This window comes from Trichomycterus rosablanca, chromosome 14 (assembly GCF_030014385.1).
Source record: "Trichomycterus rosablanca isolate fTriRos1 chromosome 14, fTriRos1.hap1, whole genome shotgun sequence".
NCBI classification, from domain to species: Eukaryota; Metazoa; Chordata; class Actinopteri; order Siluriformes; family Trichomycteridae; genus Trichomycterus; species Trichomycterus rosablanca.
In genome coordinates this window covers 27,182,874-27,204,302 of record NC_086001.1, presented here as the reverse complement: position 1 = coordinate 27,204,302, position 21,429 = coordinate 27,182,874, and the positions used below count along the sequence as shown (strand labels likewise).

The window sequence follows — 21,429 nt, the reverse complement described above, 5'->3', positions numbered from 1 at the left end:
CAGCTGTGATGGCCGAGTGGTTAAGGCGTTGTACTTGAAATCCAATGGGGTCTCCCTGCGCAGGTTCAAGTCCTGCTCACAGCGATCGTGAGTTTTAATGAAAGCTTAACGTATATACTGATAAACACTGATAAAGTTGTATGATTGCAATCAGATCATGATTAATGTAAAACTAGTTATCCTCCTATACGTAACATCCCAATGTTTACCTCAGGATTTTCTGGTTGAGAGCAGAATCTGTGGTTCTGTTCAACTTAATTAACTGAAACCACAAACCACAGTGTGTTAATTTTATTAACTTTATATATATATATATATATCAGGATTTTCAGATAGAGAGCAGAATTTATGGTTCTGTAATATCACTCAGGCCCTGAAGCTGCAAAGCATCCACATCATCACACTACCACCACCACGTTTCACTGTTGCTGCTGTGAGTTTATTATTTACCTCAGTTTGAAGTAAAATGAAACGTTTGTGCTTTTTGCTAATTCAGTGTCACTGGGTGGAAGATTGAAATCCCAGAGAAACACAGATTGATATTTTAAGAATGAATAAGGTTTTATAACAGTCTCTGTGCACCTTCATTGTTTGCGTAGTTGTTGTGTAGTGAGCGGATCTATAGGACTTACTCTGAAGGACACGTGAGATGTTCGGGCTCTTCGTCCCCTCTCGGGTTCGCTCTGTCCTTTCCTCTCTCTCGGCTTCACAAAATCACTGAGCTGCACTGCGACACTGGAGGAACGTCTCAGCGGCTTTCACACAGACTGGAGACCATGGAAACATGCAAACAAGAAAAAACAGAAAGAGCAAAAGATCGGAAGGTAAGAAAACTGATTTTAAACTAATTTTATCATTTATTACAATCTTATATTATTATTTAACTTTAAAGTGAGCGTGCTGGTCTGATGTTCTTTATATTCTGTTTATATCCTGTCTCATAATGTAAATTATTGTTAAAAAAAACAGAATTTAGGAAACCCCAGTACAGAAAACAGCTAAGAATAATCCCTTATACAGCTGTGATGGCTGAGCGGTTAAGGCGTTGGGCTTGAAATCCAATGGGGTCTCCCTGCGCAGGTTCGAACCCTGCTCACAGCGGCCTGGACTTTTAATTAAGGAGCCACACCTTGAAACAGAGGATTGTGGATTTAACACTGATAAAAATTTATAATTGTGTTCAGATTATAATAATGAATGTAACATATTTATATCAGAAAATAAAGTGAACCTTCCTCTTTGTGTCCCACAAGAATCCTACTGAACTTTCTCCCTGTTTAGGGTCAAATCCTGTTCACAATAAAATCACATTACACAACGCTTTACCTCAGGATTTTCTGGTAGAGAGCAGAATTTGTGATTCTGTCCTTTTTTCCAACTCTACTGAACCACAGTAAGAGTCATAAACACCACCAGCACCACCAACAACCCCACAAACACCATCAATGCCCCGAACACCATCTACCAGATCTATAAAAGGAACCTAAAGTAATTAAACTAGTCCGACTTTTCCGCTTCATTGACACCATCATCATCTCCTCCCTCTCTCTTTCTCTCAGGCTGTGGGTCAGAAGTGTGTAGGCGCTGTTTTACACTCTGGTACTGACGGGCAGACACTGGCACAGGTAGGAAGCAGCGCTGATCTCCGCATCATCAAGCCACGCCTTTCATTCTCACCAATACTGAACTGCTGCCTGGTCAGGTGGATCATCAAAAGTACAACAGCCCAGAGTACAGGTACACACATGCACACAAATGAGTGTACGTTTATTTTGAGTAAACTACTCAACATGTTCCAGCTAGTCTGTTTAGAAGCTGGGGTCAGAGCTTTGAGAGTTAAAGCCATGCTCAAGGGTCCAACAATTTCTGCTATACACAACTGGGAATTGACAGCCCAGAGCTCTGCCTACTGAGCTACAGACAAAACACTCGCAACAGAAATAAACTAATCCTGCTACAGAAATCTAACTAGTCCTGAATAATCAAGCCTTTAATATTAAATCAGATAATCAGACAAAATATGATAAATATTTTGAAGCACTTCTATTAACCACTGTTTCAGATCAGGATCCAAACCTGATGTACACAATTATGTTTCTATACTCACCAGTCTATGTTATACATGATGAGCTTTATTTATCTGTATTATTAAATACATTTCATTAAATGTATATTTAATGAACATACAGCTAACCTACACTACTGTGCATGCACATATAGCGTATTTACTATCTATGAAATTATCTATTTTTATCAGTGCACAGATGTTGGCTAAAACACAAGAAGTTTTGTTAATACAGATCTGTAATTTTAATGTTTGTATTGTTAATGTAGATGGAAAACTGTAACATGGAGGCCTCTAAGGGTGGTAAAATATATACATAGAACGTAACTGGAGGTATTATTGTTACTGAACATTTTAAACTAGTTCACATTTAGTTAAACCAGTTTGTATCTTGTGCCAGTGTCTCCATGAATGAATAGGAATTAGGAAGCTGAGGGAACTTCATGACAGCGGGGCTGAAATGGTAGATGTTTAGAGCAGCTCTACAGATTTAATCTCATTTAACTTTTTTATTTAAAAGTTCTTGTGAACATTATTTACTGATTTGTAGCATTGTTAGCTGTTTATTTCAGGTGCAGTGTGACAGTAGATGATTTAACAAATCACACCCAAACTACATAAACATGTAGACACTCATCCTCCAGAGACTCAGAATGTGTTATTATTATTATTATTATTATTGATGTTGTTAATAAATGAGTTTAAAAATGACACCATTATTTGAGCTGTATGGGCCACATGGTGGATCAGTGGGTAACACTGTGACCCAAACCCAGAGGTGGAAAGTAAGGAATGACATTTACTCGCGTTACTGTAATTGAGGAGTTTTTTGTGTACTTGTACTTTTTTTTAGTAGATTTTACAACCTGTAAAGAAGTGGACATGAAACCGGCCCGTTAGGCTGTTCGATCCTGCGGAGCATTTACGCATCTGTGGCTGCGAACTGAATCACGAGTTAACGAGTCAGAAACGACTCACTCTGTTTCATTATGATGTTGTGCATAAACAACTCCATGAATCGGTTCATTTGGTGAAGAGATTCAGATGTATAAACCAATCAGAGCTTCAGAATTCACAGTCTGGGCGGAATTTCAATCTCTTTCTTTATTGGTTGTTGTATAAATGACAGTTTAGTGAACGAATCACCAATTTAAGCTTTTTACCTGGAAAGCCGAGAGCAGTGTTGCCAACTTAGCGACTTTGTCGCTATATTTAGCGACTTTTCAGACCCCTTTAGCGACTTTTTTTCAAAAAAGCGACTAGCGACAAATCTAGCGACTTTTTCTGGTGTTACTGGAGACTTGGAGACTCGAACGTGAAAACACATATTGTTCTGCAGTTACTGTCCTCACCGAGCAGCGGGTGCTGCTGTGAGCCCCTCCGCCCCCCCAAAGCACTCACGGGCGGTCAGTATCACAGTCAGAGTTGCCAGATTGGGCTGTTTTCCACCAGAATAGCGGGTTTTGTTGGAAATTGTTTTAAAGACATGCAAGCAAAAATAATTTGTTCTTTATATGTATAATTACTGATCTGTACATTTTAAGATATTAATTTGTACGTCATGATGGTTTAACTGGTTTATTATTTGTGAAATGCTAAACATCATCTGCTTATCCTGTGTTTTGGGCATTTTTTCATGCATTTTGGCTGAAAATTACTGTCGCAATCTGGTAACCCTGCTCAGAGTAGCTCAATGTTGTCTTAAAAAACATAAACAAACCACAAATCAACAGAAGAATGTTCATTTGTAGTTCTAAACATATTTAGGGTGTTTTTACCCACTTTTTGTCTCTCCCACGATGTTATTCCTCTCTTCTACAGCGTCAATTACATGCAAATTGACCTTATGCAAATTAGGTGATGACGTCATTTAGCGACTTTTAGGACAGCCAATAGCTACTTTCCTTACTGAGGAGTTGGCAACACTGGCCGAGAGAATAAATGATCTACAATAGTTTACATTAGTTAGGAGGATAAAACAGTTGGGGATGGATTTATATAATCTGGAAACATACAGGATGGTCTTGTGGATTATATCCCTAATGGAACAACACATGGATATAGATCAGGTAAGCACATAAGTGCTTATGATTTTCTGTTGCTGTGTGACTGATCTGGGTCGCGGTTCTGCTGTTTACGGTTGGCTTTCATTTTGCAACGATAGCAAAGCATTATGAAATAGTGTGATTTTTTTTATGTTCATTATTGTTTGAGTAATTATTGAAGTAAAACGGACAGCATAAATGTGATTGTGAGATGTAACTGGTTTGTTCCATATGCTGGTGTAAGACCCGTTATATTTTTGCTAGGTGCGACTTTACCAGCCTAACCCTGTTACTGAGGATACACAGAAATGATGCTGTATTGAACTGATAAGAGCAGTTACAGGGTGTTCGGTGTGTAGAGCTTAAATCCACACATGAGCTGCTGATATGCTGCATGGCTGGTGAGCTGTGTGTGTGTCTGCTTCATCATTCATCATTCATCTATCAACTTCTGTTGGGAATGATGTTCCTCCTTCTGTTAAACAACTAAAACAGAAGTACAAACCGTGTCTGAGGACGGGAGCATAGTGGAACAGACGCCGGTACAAACCCTGGGTCAGAGTAAGTGTGTGTGGAGAGTAAATGTATATATGATATATAGTGACTATAGAAAGTGATGATAATAATACTAATAATGGTTCTGCTTTTTTTTAGGGCCCCACGGAGCGTACACCTTATTTGAGCTCAGTTTTGAGTTCAGTAATGAAAACAACAGACCACAGTACTGGACTCGTACTGAAATTACAGCTGGTCTCATGATCACATTTGATCCGTTTGTACGACTCTTCAAGTTTGTAGGCCGGGCAGGACCAGCTTTAGTTAGCCTGGGTCACAACATCCGCAACGCACTGACCGGTACCAGTGATACACTGGCTGTTACCGATAACGTCACCGGTCAGTGAAACAAAAGAAATTCAGTTCAAAAGAAATGTGTGTTCAAGTCCTTGCTCAGGGGCCAAAATCTGGCAACTTTGCAGCAACGGGGCTTGAACCAACAACCTTCTGATTACTTCAGTTAAAGAAGTTTAATTCAAAAGAAATGTGTGTTCAAGTCCTTGCTCAGGGGCCAAAATGTGGCAACTTTGCAGCAACGGGGCTTGAACCAACAACCTTCTGATTACTAATCCTTAAATAAAATTGACTAAAGCTAAAGTGCAGCTTTTGTTGTATTTTTATATTTCAGTGTTTCATATAAACTTATTAAACTACAAGCTTGGTATTTCATTAGTGCTTTTGTTGTGAAAAATAGCATCATTTGTTTGCTCAGTAAAGTTATTTTAATATTCAGATCAGATCTATATTAGTGCTGGACCAAACACAAAACACATACGACTTCTTTTACAAATTCTTACACAAGATCTACTTAAAATCCATACATTCACAAGGGCCAAATCCACAAAATGGAAAAAAATGGAAATGACGTATCTCTAAAACTAACAGAAAAACGTAGAAAACATTTATTGTGCATTTATTCAGACAAATCAACCTATTAAAGTCTGCTACAGTTTGATGCATTAATGTCAAACTAAAAAACACGTTTTACCCCCTACAAAGAAGTTTGTATTTATTAACATTGTTTTAAATAAGGATCAATGTCTCGAAAAATTACATTATTTATTTTTATATACAATCAATCAATGGTCCTCACCTACTACAAACCTTATTTTGGTAAATATTCATTTATTTATTACAGATTAATAACTAAACATTTGGAATGAAGAAAAAATTAACTTATTTTTATTACCATTATTACATTATATAGCATATACTAGTTTACACAAGTTAAAATTGTACTGTTTCAATTTTTAAAACTCAAACTTTAAAAATTAAACTCAAACTTTTGAATTAAAACATTCAGCTGTGTTCTTATAAACAAACTTTCCTTTTATAGATATATTTTAAAAACAAGGAACACAAATCTGAATATTTAGTTTGTCAATACGGGTTTTAAACTATCCACAAACCTTTCTTTTATTTCAATATTTTAAAAATGAATTATATCTAAATTATTCAAATTAAATGATTTGAAGTGGAGCTGCAACCTCAGCATCACTGTTTCTGACCCACTGAAAACCAAACATTCCCAACATAAACACACAAATCCAACAAAGTGTTTACAATCCCAGATCTACTCAATCCACGCATTCACAAGGGCCAAATCCACAAAATAAAAAAAAATGGAAATGGAAATGACTTGGCTCCCCGTCACTCCTCTCACTATCCTGTTGATATTTATCCTCGCTACTCAACACTGCAGTCACCATCATCTAGTAATGTACACACCTCATCTACTGTCAGCCAAACCAGACTGGACATGGGGACCTAGGGACGGGGACATTGGGACACCCCTTCCAACATTTCAAACTGCAGTTAGAAACTAAACTACCAAAATAAAATAGAATGTTTCCCTGCCCCTGCATGGGAGCTCTGCTTATTGCTTATCTGACCCCCTGCAGTGCTCGGTCAGTCTGCTGGGGATCATCCTCACAGGAAAAGGTGATTGTGATTGCGTGATTGTGATTGCGGAATATGATCAAAAGATGGCGCTAAAGTTATTTATACATAAACATGAACAACGTTTAACAGTGTTACACAATGACTAACTGTACAACAAGTCTGTTTTATGCTGTAAAGTATATGTATGTATACACACATATTAGGTGATCCATTGTTCTTCAAATAGGCTAGTGACCCCTGTTCTTAAAAAGACAAAGATACATGTTTCATTTGAGTACATGATCTAATAATGCTGTGTGTTAAGGTTTTATTTAACCTGGTTTATACCTGCCTTCATCCAGCTAAAGATGCCAATCATTTTTAAATAACCATCTGCGACCTTAACATCACAACAACACAAAAGATATTTCATTCTTATGTGCAAATATGTACAATAACAGTTGTTTAAAGTCAAAGTTGAGTTTAAAGTTACATATTGAGTGAATATGTTGAGCATTTATTATGTTCTGTATGTACTTGGCTAATACACAAGATGTTTTGTTAATAGAGATCTGTACTTTCAATCTTTTTATTGTTAAAGTATACTGTAAAACATTTCACGTTGGTTAAACCCAGAAACTTAAGTTCACCTGCTGCCTTAAAAAGCTGAGTAAACTCAACTTAAAAAGTTGTTTAACTAATGAGTATTTATTGTTTCAACTTGATGCACTGAGTCAAAATAGCTTACTATGTTTATTTTATTCATTTTAGAAAATGAGCTATCTAGTCAAATAAAAGTACAATTCCTCACTATTTTAACACACACTTTTAAGTTAATAAAACTTCAGCTATATTCACATAACTTATTGTCTAAAGTTAACAGTGCTTATGTTCATCATTTCTAGACTTGACTAATAAATGTTTCCCAGTTTCTTTAAACTTTATAATGAATCAACTTACAACTTCTGTTTATAAATAACATTTATTTAAACAAAAAATATTTCATATGTTTTCACCTTGGCTCTTGGTACATCTTTTAAAAAGGCAATGTGTACCCAAAATAAAAACAATGCCACTTTTGAACACATTTATTGCAAACAGGTTCCATAAATGTTGTTTAGGAATAAATCTGCTCTTTGTAGTGCTGTAGTATTCTTCCTGGACCATTTCCACTTCATAAGAGGGGCCTTCAGAACTCTGCAGAGAGAAAAAACAAGAATGCTAAATTGTGTTCTCAAAAATGTATGTGAATAAAATTATTATCTGGATAGGGAGATATTTAGGTCTCTTCATTCATCCCTACATAGGTCAGTTTAACTCAATTACAACTTTAAAAAGAAAATACAAATTCTTTAACACAGCAGATCAACACAGTGTAATAACGCACAAAATAAGTCGTTATTTACCTTTGAAAGTGGATGGCTAACGAATTAGCTAGCTAGTTAACATAATCTTTACCACTATTAGCTTACCTGAGCACGCATGCAGACGTTTCGTTCAAAGGCAAACCAAAGTTTAGTTCGCCACAGTTAACGTTCCGTTAAACGCATTACAGCACAAAACAAAACATCTGCCATGGACCCAAGTGGTGTAGTAGCTAACCGTTAACCTAATGTTAAGCGTTCATGGCCTCGGCAAACATATCGAAACAAGTAAATCCGTCAGTTCTGTCACATTCAATGATCGGCGTACACAATTTCACTTTTTATCACACAGGTTTTAAACTTTGATAAACTCACCTGCTTCCCGCCATTGACGCTTTCAGTAGTAAACGCTCCAACTTGCCAAACTCCACTCGGTGTATCAATCCGCACTCAATTTGTCTCAAACTGTAGTCCAGAGTCAGGTGTATCCCTCTGCCGCTGAAAGTAGTCCACTATCGCATAACGTGTGTTATTCTTGTTTTTTATCAGTCTTAATATTAATGGCTTTCCGTCTGTGAAAAAAATTGGTTAGCCCCATGCTCCCATGGTTTTAACATTTCAAAAAATATTATTGTTCTGTCTAACTCAAAAATGGTGCCCACCTATAGGAATCGCCCACTCTTTCCCCTTTTCTTTTTTTAACTGATAACTTACAGACTTAAGTTAAATGAACATTGACAACATAGAAAAACTCACAAGTAGTCAAGACAACTGATTATTTTACGTTAGATTTTCTGAAAACGTATTAACCTGAGTTCAATATCCAAAACTTGTCATGACAATTGGAGTTGAAAAGAAGTAATGAGTTCACATAACTTATTGACGCTGAAATGTTTTACAGTGTAGATACGTGAAGTGATGTAGACACACATAACTCCTCAGCAATAATAATGATACACTATGTGGCCAAAATTATTTGGACACCTTACCATGAGCTTGTTGGATCTCATTTCAAAAACAAACAGTATTAAAATCAAGTGACTTCTGTGTGATCATTAGTGACTTGTGATCTGAACAGGTGCACAAACATCAAATCATCTGCTTCAGAGCGACAAGGAGGGACGGGCCCACTGCATCCTGAACTTAATGCAATTTTCCAACAGTGGAACGTTTTGTTGTGATTTTGATACTTGGGTGGCAATGTTTAACTAAAATTACTTTTATTTAGTGTTTAAAACTTCTAAATGTCCTCAGTTTTGTCAATTGATTTCAGTCAATTATATCAATCACGTAAGTTTAAATCACTTGAGATGTAAAAGTAAAGTCTGAAGTTGAATATTTTTGCATTATTTACTCAGCAAATGGCGAATCATTACGTTTAGTTTTTGTGGTGTCAGGGTTCCATGGTGTAATGGTTAGCACTCTGGACTCTGAATCCAGTGATCTGAGTTCAAATCTCGGTGGGACCTTGCTGCTTTTATTTGGGGCCGGTGTGAGGTCCAAGATTGAGAAACATTAGCAGTTTCAGGATAGTAGCATTCAGCGCATGTGCAGTACAACAGAGCATCACAATTGCTTGTGCTAGTTTAGAGTCACCTTAAATGACATGTTAATTTCCATCCATTCATCCAGCTTGAATATCATAATAGCACTAGTAGTGTTATAGTGTTCCACATGTGACTGCTCCATCCCAAAATATAATCGCAAATCATTGTTTACAGCGCCATCTAACAGCCAACTTGCTCTTAAATGACTAATTATTAACTTTTTGGCTTTATTTACTCAGCAAATGGCAAGTTTCATTTGGGAGCCGGTGTGAGTTCCAAGGTTTAGAAACTTTAGCAGTTTCAGGATGGTAGCGTTCAGCTCATGCGCAAGTACAACAGAGCGCTTGTGGGGTGTAGACCACGATTACTTGTGCTAGTTGTGTCAACCAAGCAGATCACCATTCAGGAAGGTACATCAGTGCCAAAATACGAGCCAGTTTGTTCAGTACAACTTTATAAGCCAACAGCAGCGAATAAACTTAAGAGTCACCTTAGATTACATGTTAACCTCCATCTATCCATCCAGCTTAAATACCATAAACACTACGTACAAAACATGTGGAGCTATTCTTACTACAGTAAAACACACTGAACTGACTTTTAAAGTGAAGTTCAAAATGTTGTACAGAGATCGTTCCCATCTAGTGGTGCTAGATAAATTACAGCTTGTTGCTTGGGTACAGAGTTGTGACATTATTATTAAATTGTTGTTGTTGTGTGTGTTGTTATTTTTAACTGTTCATGTTTTTAAGTGTAAAACCATAAACAGCACCGTCTATAAATAAATGAATCTTGTGCTTCCACTTGAGATTTTTGTTTACGTGAACAATGTCTGAAATTTGACGAGCTTGATTAGTTTGTAATATGTGTTAAGATGATGAATGAACCTAAACACTTGCTTTTAAATTTTAGGCTTTTAATTATTCATTTATTTAATTGTTTATTTTAGTTTCATTACAACGTGACACCAGCAAGATAATCAAGCTAAAAAAAAATTAGTGTTTATGTTTATGGCTCTTCTGTCCCAGGTGTTTGGGTTATTTTAACTTGTTGGGTTGTGCAATTTAACCATTGTTTTTTACCCAATGCTGGGTTGATTTTACCATGAATTTTACCATGATACATACTACTACTAATTCTACTACTACTACTACTACTAATAATAATAATAATAATATAATAATAATAAACAGCACAAAGATGTTTTTGAGGTTTTTTTTTTTCATTATTTAGTATTAATACAAATAAATATTTAAATACAAAAATGTATCTGGATACACAAAAAAAACTAATTAGGAAAATGTTAACAAAATCTGACAGTTAATAATTAATATATTATTTACATTGTTAAAAATACTGCATTTCTTTGATTGCAGCCACATATTATTTGTAGCGACTGTAATGAGATTAAGCATAAATACATTTAAGAAAATACAGCATTAAAGCATAATCTCATTAAAATAGGCCACAATTTAACACTATAATACAATATAATATATTAATGTCTGAATTACATTAACTAATTATTTAATAAACTGTGATTAAACAAAAATATAAAATACATCTAACATACATCTTAAACTGCTCTTCACATGTTAAATTCCTCCTCTGTTGAATAAATCAGGGCCCCTGAAACCGGTATAACTGAAGATTTACCAGGGAGCTGGTTCACTACCTGCTGTAATGATTCCCAAACTGAGGACACTGTTTGGGAAAGTGTAAATCAAAGCAATAAAAAGCTCTAAAGCAAACATCTACTGCTTGGATAAGAGACGCTGCTGTACAGGACTGTAATAAACTGAGAAAATGTTCAAGTCCAAACTCTAATACCAACAGGAAGAGCTTCCTCTGTTCCTACTGCTGCACTCAACCATGTTGGATCCAGACTGTTATAACATAAACATTTCATTCTCATGTTTCCTCTCCTTGTTCTTGGTCTCCAGAAGACACTTCAGAACAGCAGGAGTTGGAGCTTCATCTCTGTAACCAGACTCTTTGATTTCTGCAGGTTTTGTAGATAAAGAGCTCTTAGAAGCATCGATTTGTTCCTCTGCTCTCTGAGGTCGTCTTTTCAGCTCACTGTGCACAACAACATCTACTTCAACTGGACAGTCAATCACAAAATGTTCAGTCTAATGACTTTAACCTTGTAGAAACTCTAGAAATGTAAAACTGTAATATGGGTGAACAAGTCGAACACTTTTTGTAATAACATTTATCCACTGCAGACCCTTTAAGTGATTTTTTTTGTTGATTGCTCCAGTGTGGAATGAAAAAGAATGATGGTGATGCTGGAAGTCACTGGGTAAAGAATTCCTCGTTACTCTCATAACTCACATCATCCTCATCCTGAACATCTTTTACTTCCTGCAGCTTCTCCTGCAACTGAATCCTAACAAAACGTAACATAAACTTTAATATGAAATCAACCACTCGTAGTCACCATGTACTGACAGTGTTTACAGTGTACTTTGTAGTGGTTGTTGTGTTAGAAAACATTGCAGAATTTCTTCTTAGCAAAGAAACCCTTTTATACCCTGGTTATTTATTATATTTATATAAGGATTATAATTTTAGTAATAATCCTTATTTAATCTGTTTGATTTGGTTATTTTATTGGACTTCAAAAACTGGTCAATACATAATTGAATAAACACTTTATATAAGTTTACCATCCCGTTACTTCATAATCCCACAGTAAAATACTTAAACGCTTCAAAAATATGATGAATTCATATAATTTATTTTGCTTATTTCATGGAGTTTAAAAACAGAAGATGTGGTATTATGAGTAAGTAGGACACTTATTTAAATATAGTGGATTTAACTGAAAGCAGGTTTCTTTATTTTTTTAATACCAAAGAAGGTCTGAATTTGGAACATGTAGATTGTTCTACATTTAGACTAGAACAGACTTTATTTCTAGTACATCTGTGTGCATCAGGACTCCATAAGTTTATTAAACTGTAAAAAAACTTCTTTCTGTTTTAATCTCTGTACTAAGTCAGAGCGTCGTACCGTAAAACAAGGTTTAGAAGCGCACTAAAACTTTTAGTGTAGACAATGTGATCAGTACCGTAAAACAGGGTTTAAAAGCGCACTAAAACTTTTAGTGTAGACAATGTGATCAGTACCCTAAAACAGGATTTAAATGCGCACTAAAACTTTTAGTGTAGACCAGGGGTGTCAAACTCATTTTCACCAAGGGCCACATTAGCATTATGGTGGCCCTCAAACGGCCAATTGTAACGTATCCTGCTGTGATTGCAGTCTGTTGTTTTTCTTGGAGGCTGAATTCTGCATTTATATTGTCCTCCTTTACCACAGACACGGCCTCATAACACAAGAGATGCACCGGTTTCTCTTCCTGAAGCACAAACTTGTTTTCACTTTCATTACATTTCCTCCTTCTGCTTAATTTTCTTACTTATCAGGGCTCTAGAGTGCGACCAATTTGGTCGCACATGCGACCTAATTTCTCAATGGTGCGACTAAAAAAAATCTCAGGTCGCACCGGTGCGACCAGGCGTCCGAGGGAAAAAAAAACAACAGACACACATTAGGCCAATATCATGGTCTAAACCAATCAGAGATAGTGAAGGGCGGGACAATATTGTAGCGGCGATATGTAAACAACATTCAGCTCAGCCAATCAGAATGCAGCACCAGGTTTATACACGTGCGTTCGGACGTTCTGCCGTAAGTTTAGTTTTGTATATGAGACTCGCCGGATGTCCCCAGAATGGAAGTTCGGGTTCTGGAGCTCGGCGGTGTAAAGTGTTGTAACGCTCACTTAAGTCCTGACTAAACAGTTAAAGTGACTCGACCCTGCCGTGTGCCTTTATTCCCACACCTCCACCACCGCACAGCAAAAGACCCGCAGCATCCCCACCGGACAGCGGCTAGGTGAGCCGACCCTCTACAGTAGCAAGGGGCTAATGCTAGCGGTAAAGTGCCGCGATAGTGAAAGTAAAAACACGACAATATTTTCGTTAAGTAAAATATAAAAATAACTAAAAGACCAAAATATATTACAATACATGTAGTCAAAATACACAGTGAGTGCACCGCAAGCGATTTTGGGAATCTGTGTAAAAGATACAGTAAAGCCGATAATATAATGCACTTTATTTAAGATTACACTCTAACACACACACAAACATATACATATAATTTTAAATATACACACACATACATAAATAGATATACACACATACATACACATTTACTCTATTATTTTTATTATTTTTATAAGTGTGCTATAATTAGTCTGTAATACTATAATTAACTGTATTAACTGTATAATTACTACAGTATATTAACTGTAAAGAGCATGGGAAGACATTGGCCGGCAATAGTATATTTGTGACTGGTTCTAATACATTTCGAATTGAAAGGCTGAAAAAGCCCAATGCATCTATAAAACACATTACATGCCGCGATAAATGCACTGCCCGAGTGTCCCCTCTCCCCACTGCCCTTCATTGTCAGGCAGCAGCAAACAGATCATCAGACGAGGCCATGTTGACCAGATTGTTAGTTATTTCCAAGTCAATATTGCCTGTATGGACAGTGATAAAAAAAAAAAAAAAAAAAGTGAACCTGTAAAACTGCGGTGTTAAATGCGATGCGGTCGAAAATTTGGGTGCACCTAACTTTTGTGCTGGTGCACCTAAGAAAAAAAGCAACCAGTGCAAAACGTTAGTCTAGAGCCCTGCTTATCTTCTTGCACATTTTGGGATTGTGTAAATATTTCTTAACATCATCTACTGGTGGGCTGTGTCACTTTACATGTAACAAAATTAGCCATTTTGAGAGATGCAGTTTGTTTAGGATTTTACAGTGTATTTTTAAGACAATCATTCTCCCCTTACTAATAGTTTATCCCCCTTTCTCAGCTAGACAGACAGACAGACAGACACACAGACAGACAGACAGCTCCCTTCAGAATACAGTCGGTTTATTTGCTCGCCAGCTGTGTGATACACTGTGTGCATCAAAATAAAGTAAACATACAAACAATAAAAACAATAAAGAACTTAATACAGTAAAAGCACACAGCTGTAGTCAAGTGTTACATCTGTTACACGTGTTACACTACTTACAGACGGTGCTTCTGTATTATACTGCAAGATAATTATCTGTATTTATTTATTATTGTTTACATTACTGACTACACTACCCCGCGTTCTTTTGCCGTAAAAGTCACATGGCTTCTAGCGAAGGTTAAAGTTAGTTGCCATGACTACGATGTCACGTTGTCTCTTAAAGTCGCAGGACTCCCATTACACTAGTACGGTCTCTGTAATGACTCAACCCATCACAACAATCGTACAGTCGTTAAACCTCTTGCGGGCCACATAAAATGACATGGCGGGCCGGATGTGGCCCGCGGGCCATGAGTTTGACACCCCTGGTCTGACCGATGAGCTGTCTGTTCTGACATGCTGCTTAAGCCTGGCTAGCTCAGTCGGTAGCGCGTGAGACTCTTAATCTCAGGGTCGTGGGATCGAGCCTCACGTTGGGTGAGTATCTTCATTTAACGTCTATGGAAACCAAAAGGACGTTCTTCAACTTTGGACAGCCGGTCTCTGGTGACTTATCAGGTGGATATTTGTGCTTGTAGGACTGTTGTTTACTGGATGTTTTTCAGTTACTTATTTTCACTATTCTGTGGGACTACACATTGTTGTTGTGTCTCATGTTCGGTTGATCAACATTAAGTTTGGCAAATTGAAATAATGGCATGTTTCTGACTTGAATGAGAGGGGCTTTAAAAAGATCTCACACTTGCTGAGACAACGTTTGAAGCCCAGGTCAATAGGACCTGCTAGTTAGAGAAGGATCACTTGTTTTTTAGTTTAAGTCCAAAAGTGGGTGTGGCCCGTACGGTGATCGAACCCGCAACCTTGGTGTTATTAGCACCACGCTCTAACCATCTGAGCTAACCGGCCGATGTTCATGGGTAGGTCATATACCCACATACCCGATTCTACACTGACAGCCCTTCAGTTATGGAGCTGCCACACAGAAACGATGGAGAGCTTTACTGTTGTTGAGCAGAACAGATCTTCGTGTGAGATGACTGAGGTTCATGTATTTTTCTTTTAAGAATAAATAAAAGCTGATGCTTTTAACCTCATACTTTTCTAATACTTTTATTCTACACGGTCTACATTTCTTTTAGTCTTCTGCCATGTGCAGTGCAAGAATTCACTAAATTACACAGCAGTTCTCTTTTTATTTATTTATTTATTTTTGCCATTAACAAAATTGATTGTAAGCATTTATAAAGATCATACCACGTTCATTAGGTGAAATGAAGCCAGAATTAAAGATGGCAGAAGAACAGGATGGTATTCTTACTTTCAATGATTAAATTACTCAGGTTAGAAAGTCCTGATATGCAGCACATGCTCACCTGACTCTCTCTCAGACGTGCTACCTTTAATTGTTAAGTTGGGTGTGGACCGTACAGGGATCAAACCCACGACCTTGGAATTATTAGCACCACGCTCTAACCAACTGAGCTAACCGGCCAGTACACCTAGTCTCTGTAGATCTTTGTACATAATTCTACACTAACTCCATTCAACCAGCTACATGACAGCACAAAAACCATTTGAGATTCTGCACACTTACAGTGAAGATCTGTAAAAATGAGCGGCTCCTAAACTGAATCCATGTTTAGCTGGATGAAGAACCAATTCATCTGAAGACGTCACTCACTAATCACTCAGCTCACTCACTTTCATAGACTCATTTACACACATTTAGTCGACACTTTTATACAAAACATCTCTTTCAACACTGTGAGCACTGATACAGTTCCTCTCCAGTGTGAATGCGCTGGTGTTTTTTGAGATAACTCTGACAATTAAAACTCTTCTCATACTGTGAGCACTGATACGGTTTCACTCCAGTGTGAATGCGCTGGTGTTTTTTCAGATCACTCTGTCCAGTAAAGCTCTTCTCACACTGTGAACACTGATACGGTTTCTCTCCAGTGTGAATGCGCTGGTGGAGTTTAAGATTACCCTGTATATTAAAACTCTTTCCACACTGTGAGCACTGATATGGTTTTTCTCCAGTGTGAATGCGCTGGTGTACTTTAAGATTACCATGTATATTAAAACTCTTTCCACACTGTGAGCACTGATACGGTTTCTCCCCAGTGTGAATGCGCTGGTGTTTTTTGAAATGACTCTGACAATAAAAATTCTTCTCACACTGTGAGCACTGATACGGTTTCTCTCCAGTGTGAATGCGCTGGTGTATTTTGAGATGACTCTGTGTAATAAAACTCTTCCCACACTGTGAGCAATGATACGGTTTCTCTCCAGTATGAATGCGCTGGTGTATTTTGAGATGACTCTGTGTAATAAAATTCTTCTCACACTGTGAGCACTGATATGGTTTCTCTCCAGTGTGAATGCGCTGGTGTATTTTAAGAGCACTCTTATGATTAAAACTCTTTTCACACTGTGAGCACTGATACGGTTTCTCTCCTGTGTGAATGCGCTGGTGTATTTTGAGAGCACTCTGGAATCTGAAGCTCTTCCCACACTGTGAGCAGACGTTTCCTTCTTCCTGTGTGGGACTGAGAGAGGTGTTAATGCTGACAGTACCAGAGGACGTTTGCTGATTACTGGAGCTTCTGGTGGGCGTCAGATCCTCATGTTCAGTCTTAATCTTAACCAGAGTCTCATATTTATCATGGTTGCAGCTCTTGATGTGATTGTGGAGCTGATTTTGGGTTGTAGAGGAACGTGGACACGAGGAGCAGCAGAAATCCTTGTTCAGTTCTGAAGCAGAAAATAATCAAATACATTTATAACATTATAAATAATAAATACATTTATAACATTATAAATAATCAAATACATTTATAACATTATAAATAATCATATACATTTATAACATTATAAATAATCAAATACATTTATAACATTATAAATAATCAAATACATTTATAACATTATAAATAATCAAATACATTTATAACATTATAAATAATCAAATACATTTATAACATTATAAATAATCAAATACATTTATAACATTATAAATAATCAAACACATTTATAACATTATAAATAATCAAATACATTTATAACATTATAAATAATCAAATACATTTATAACATTATAAATAATCAAATACATTTATAACATTATAAATAATCAAATACATTTATAACATTATAAATAATCAAATACATTTATAACATTATAAATAATTAAATACATTTATAACATAAATAATCAAATACATTCATAACATTATAAATAATCAAATACATTTATAACATTATAAATAATCAAATACATTTATAACATTATAAATAATCAAATACATTTATAACATTATAAATAATCAAATACATTTATAACATTATAAATAATCAAATACATTTATAACATTATAAATAATCAAATACATTTATAACATTATAAATAATCAAATACATTTATAACATTATAAATAATCAAATACATTTATAACATTATAAATAATCAAATACATTTATAACATTATAAATAATCAAATACATTTATAACATTATAAATAATCAAATACATTTATAACATTATAAATAATCAAATACATTTATAACATTATAAATAATCAAATACATTTATAACATTATACATAATCAAACACATTTATAACATTATAAATAATCAAATACATTTAAAACATTATAAATAATCAAATACATTTATAACATTATAAATAATAAAATACATTTATAACAATATAAATAATCAAATACATTTATAACATTATAAATAATCAAATACATTTATAACATTATAAATAATCAAATACATTTATAACATTATAAATAATAAATACATTTATAACATTATAAATAATCAAATACATTTATAACATTATAAATAATCAAATACATTCATAACATTATAAATAATCAAATACATTTATAACATTATAAATAATCAAATACATTTATAACATTATAAATAATCAAATACATTTATAACATTATAAATAATTAAATACATTTATAACATTATAAATAATCAAATACATTCATAACATTATAAATAATCAAATACATTTATAACATTATAAATAATCAAATACATTTATAACATTATAAATAATCAAATACATTTATAACATTATAAATAATCAAATACATTTATAACATTATAAATAATCAAATACATTTATAACATTATAAATAATCAGATACATTTATAACATTATAAATAATTAAATACATTTATAACATTATAAATAATCAGATACATTTATAACATTATAAATAATCAAATACATTTATAACATTATAAATAATCAAACACATTTATAACATTATAAATAATCAAATACATTTATAACATTATAAATAATAAATACATTAATACCATTATAAATAATCAAATACATTTATAACATTATAAATAATCAAATACATTTATAACATTATAAATAATCAAACACATTTATAACATTATAAATAATCAAATACATTTATAACATTATAAATAATCAAATACATTTATAACATTATAAATAATCAAATACATTTATAACATTATAAATAATCAAATACATTTATAACATTATAAATAATCAAATACATTTATAACATTATAAATAATCAAATACATTTATAACATTATAAATAATCAAATACATTTATAACATTATAAATAATCAGATACATTTATAACATTATAAATAATTAAATACATTTATAACATTATAAATAATCAAATACATTCATAACATTATAAATAATCAAATACATTTATAACATTATAAATAATCAAATACATTCATAACATTATAAATAATCAAATACATTTATAACATTATAAATAATCAAATACATTTATAACATTATAAATAATCAAATACATTCATAACATTATAAATAATCAAATACATTTATAACATTATAAATAATCAAATACATTCATAACATTATAAATAATCAAATACATTTATAACATTATAAATAATCAAATACATTCATAACATTATAAATAATAAATACATTAATACCATTATAAATAATCAAATACATTTATAACATTATAAATAATCAGATACATTTATAACATTATAAATAATCAAATACATTTATAACATTATAAATAATCAAATACATTTATAACATTATAAATAATTAAATACATTTATAACATTATAAATAATCAGATACATTTATAACATTATAAATAATCAAATACATTTATAACATTATAAATAATCAAATACATTTATAACATTATAAATAATCAAACACATTTATAACATTATAAATAATAAATACATTAATACCATTATAAATAATCAAATACATTTATAACATTATAAATCATCAAATACATTTATAACATTATAAATAATAAATACTGTTAGTAATTGTTAAACTGAGATCTGATGCTAAAGTCCTGTAACGTGATTCATCCTGCATTCATCATTTCCTGCTCACACTGATCTGCATGAGCACAATACAAGCTTTCACTTTATGATGCTTCATCCCAGGTTCCTCTGATTCTATTCAATCCAAATCTTATTTTACTCAAGATAAAAAATATCTTACTGAGTTCATCTTTATCTTCAGGTTCTTCCTTCTTCACAGACTTCATCTGGAAACCTCCACACTGTTGGTCCTCTGGGGTGAGGTGTTCCTCAGAGGTGACGTGTTCCACAGGGATTAAAGATCCTTCACCTGAAATTCATCAATATGTGAAGAAGAAACTCAACAACTGGAGGAAACTGAAGGTTGTGGGTTTAGTTACCACAAATAAATACTACTTAGATTTAATCCAGACTGGAAGTATCAGCACTTCTACACAGGACAGTACGGTACAGTACAGGTTCTAATCCCACTATCCACATTCTCTTATTATTTCTACTATACTAACCAAACTGTACTGTACTAACATGGCAAATTGCTCCACATTTACTTACAGAAGTAACTTCCATCTTCTTCCTCCTCCTTTTTTATTAGTTTCTCTTGGAATCCTTCATTTTGTAGATCTATGGGGGTGACGTGTCCCTCTTCTGCTGACTGCATTAATAAAAGATCTGACAGGCAGACGGACAGATAGACAAATGTACTTTATTCCCTATTAAAGAGAAATCCAGGAAAATTCTTTCAGACTGTTTTAACTGTTTATTTTTAATGCTGTGAGGCTGTAAACAGAGTGAAAATGTTGAAACTATTGTGGGACTGAGCAGCATCAGACAGAAAAGACTTCTAATAGAACTTTTTGGGTTGGTTTCACAGACAGGGATTAAGCCTAGTTCTAGACTACACAGCATTTTGAATGGAGATTCTCTATTTAAAGCAACATGTAGTCCTGGACTATAAGCCTTAATCCCTGTCTGGGAAACAACCCTTTGAGTTTGGTGGAAGTGGTTTTGTGGCCCAAAGTGAAATGATTAAGTCTGATGTTCTTTACATCTAGTTTCTCATCCACTCCCAATAACAGTGCTGTACTAGGATCAAAGACGAGACGTAACTTTTTAGTATCCCCACTTGATAAATAATATACAATTATATTAATATAAGTGGATATACCTTCAATCTACTCCATTTGTACATGTTTACTGAAACTTAAAAGTAATTTTTAAAGAAAATGTATGATTTTTGAAAAAATAACCCTTGAAACCCCCAAAATGTCATTCAGTGCAACGGTCCCCCTACCTCTTTAAGTAATAAAACATTAAGAAAAAACTAATTAATCTTAAGTAAAACTTAAAATTTACTGCTTTGGCATAATTGTACAAATGTCATGTGTGACATATTAAATAATATTCAATCAGATGTGTTTTTTAATATTAATAATATTCAGGATACTTTCAGTCCCCATTTTCCCAATCTTCAGTTGTCATTCAGTACAACGTTAATAAAAAGCCTTATTTTAATATGCAATCAAGCTACTGCAGTCATGTGACCAATTATAACAACAAAAGAAGACTC

At 34.1% G+C, this 21,429-nt stretch overlaps 1 protein-coding gene and 3 non-coding genes across 4 annotated transcripts in view; all 4 read left to right on the top strand.

Moving 5' to 3' along the window:
* LOC134326771 (zinc finger protein 850-like) overlaps window positions 1–21,429 on the top strand; it is a gene marked incomplete at its 5' end in the record, with an annotated part of 251,417 nt that overhangs the window by 195,291 nt on the left and 34,697 nt on the right. The window lies entirely within an intron of this gene.
* On the top strand, window positions 3–84 carry trnas-uga (transfer RNA serine (anticodon UGA)). Its single transcript has one exon. It is a non-coding gene; the product is annotated as a tRNA-Ser (tRNA).
* Window positions 1,020–1,101, top strand: trnas-uga (transfer RNA serine (anticodon UGA)). The gene has a single exon. It is a non-coding gene; the product is annotated as a tRNA-Ser (tRNA).
* Window positions 9,308–9,379, top strand: trnaq-cug (transfer RNA glutamine (anticodon CUG)). Its single transcript has one exon. It is a non-coding gene; the product is annotated as a tRNA-Gln (tRNA).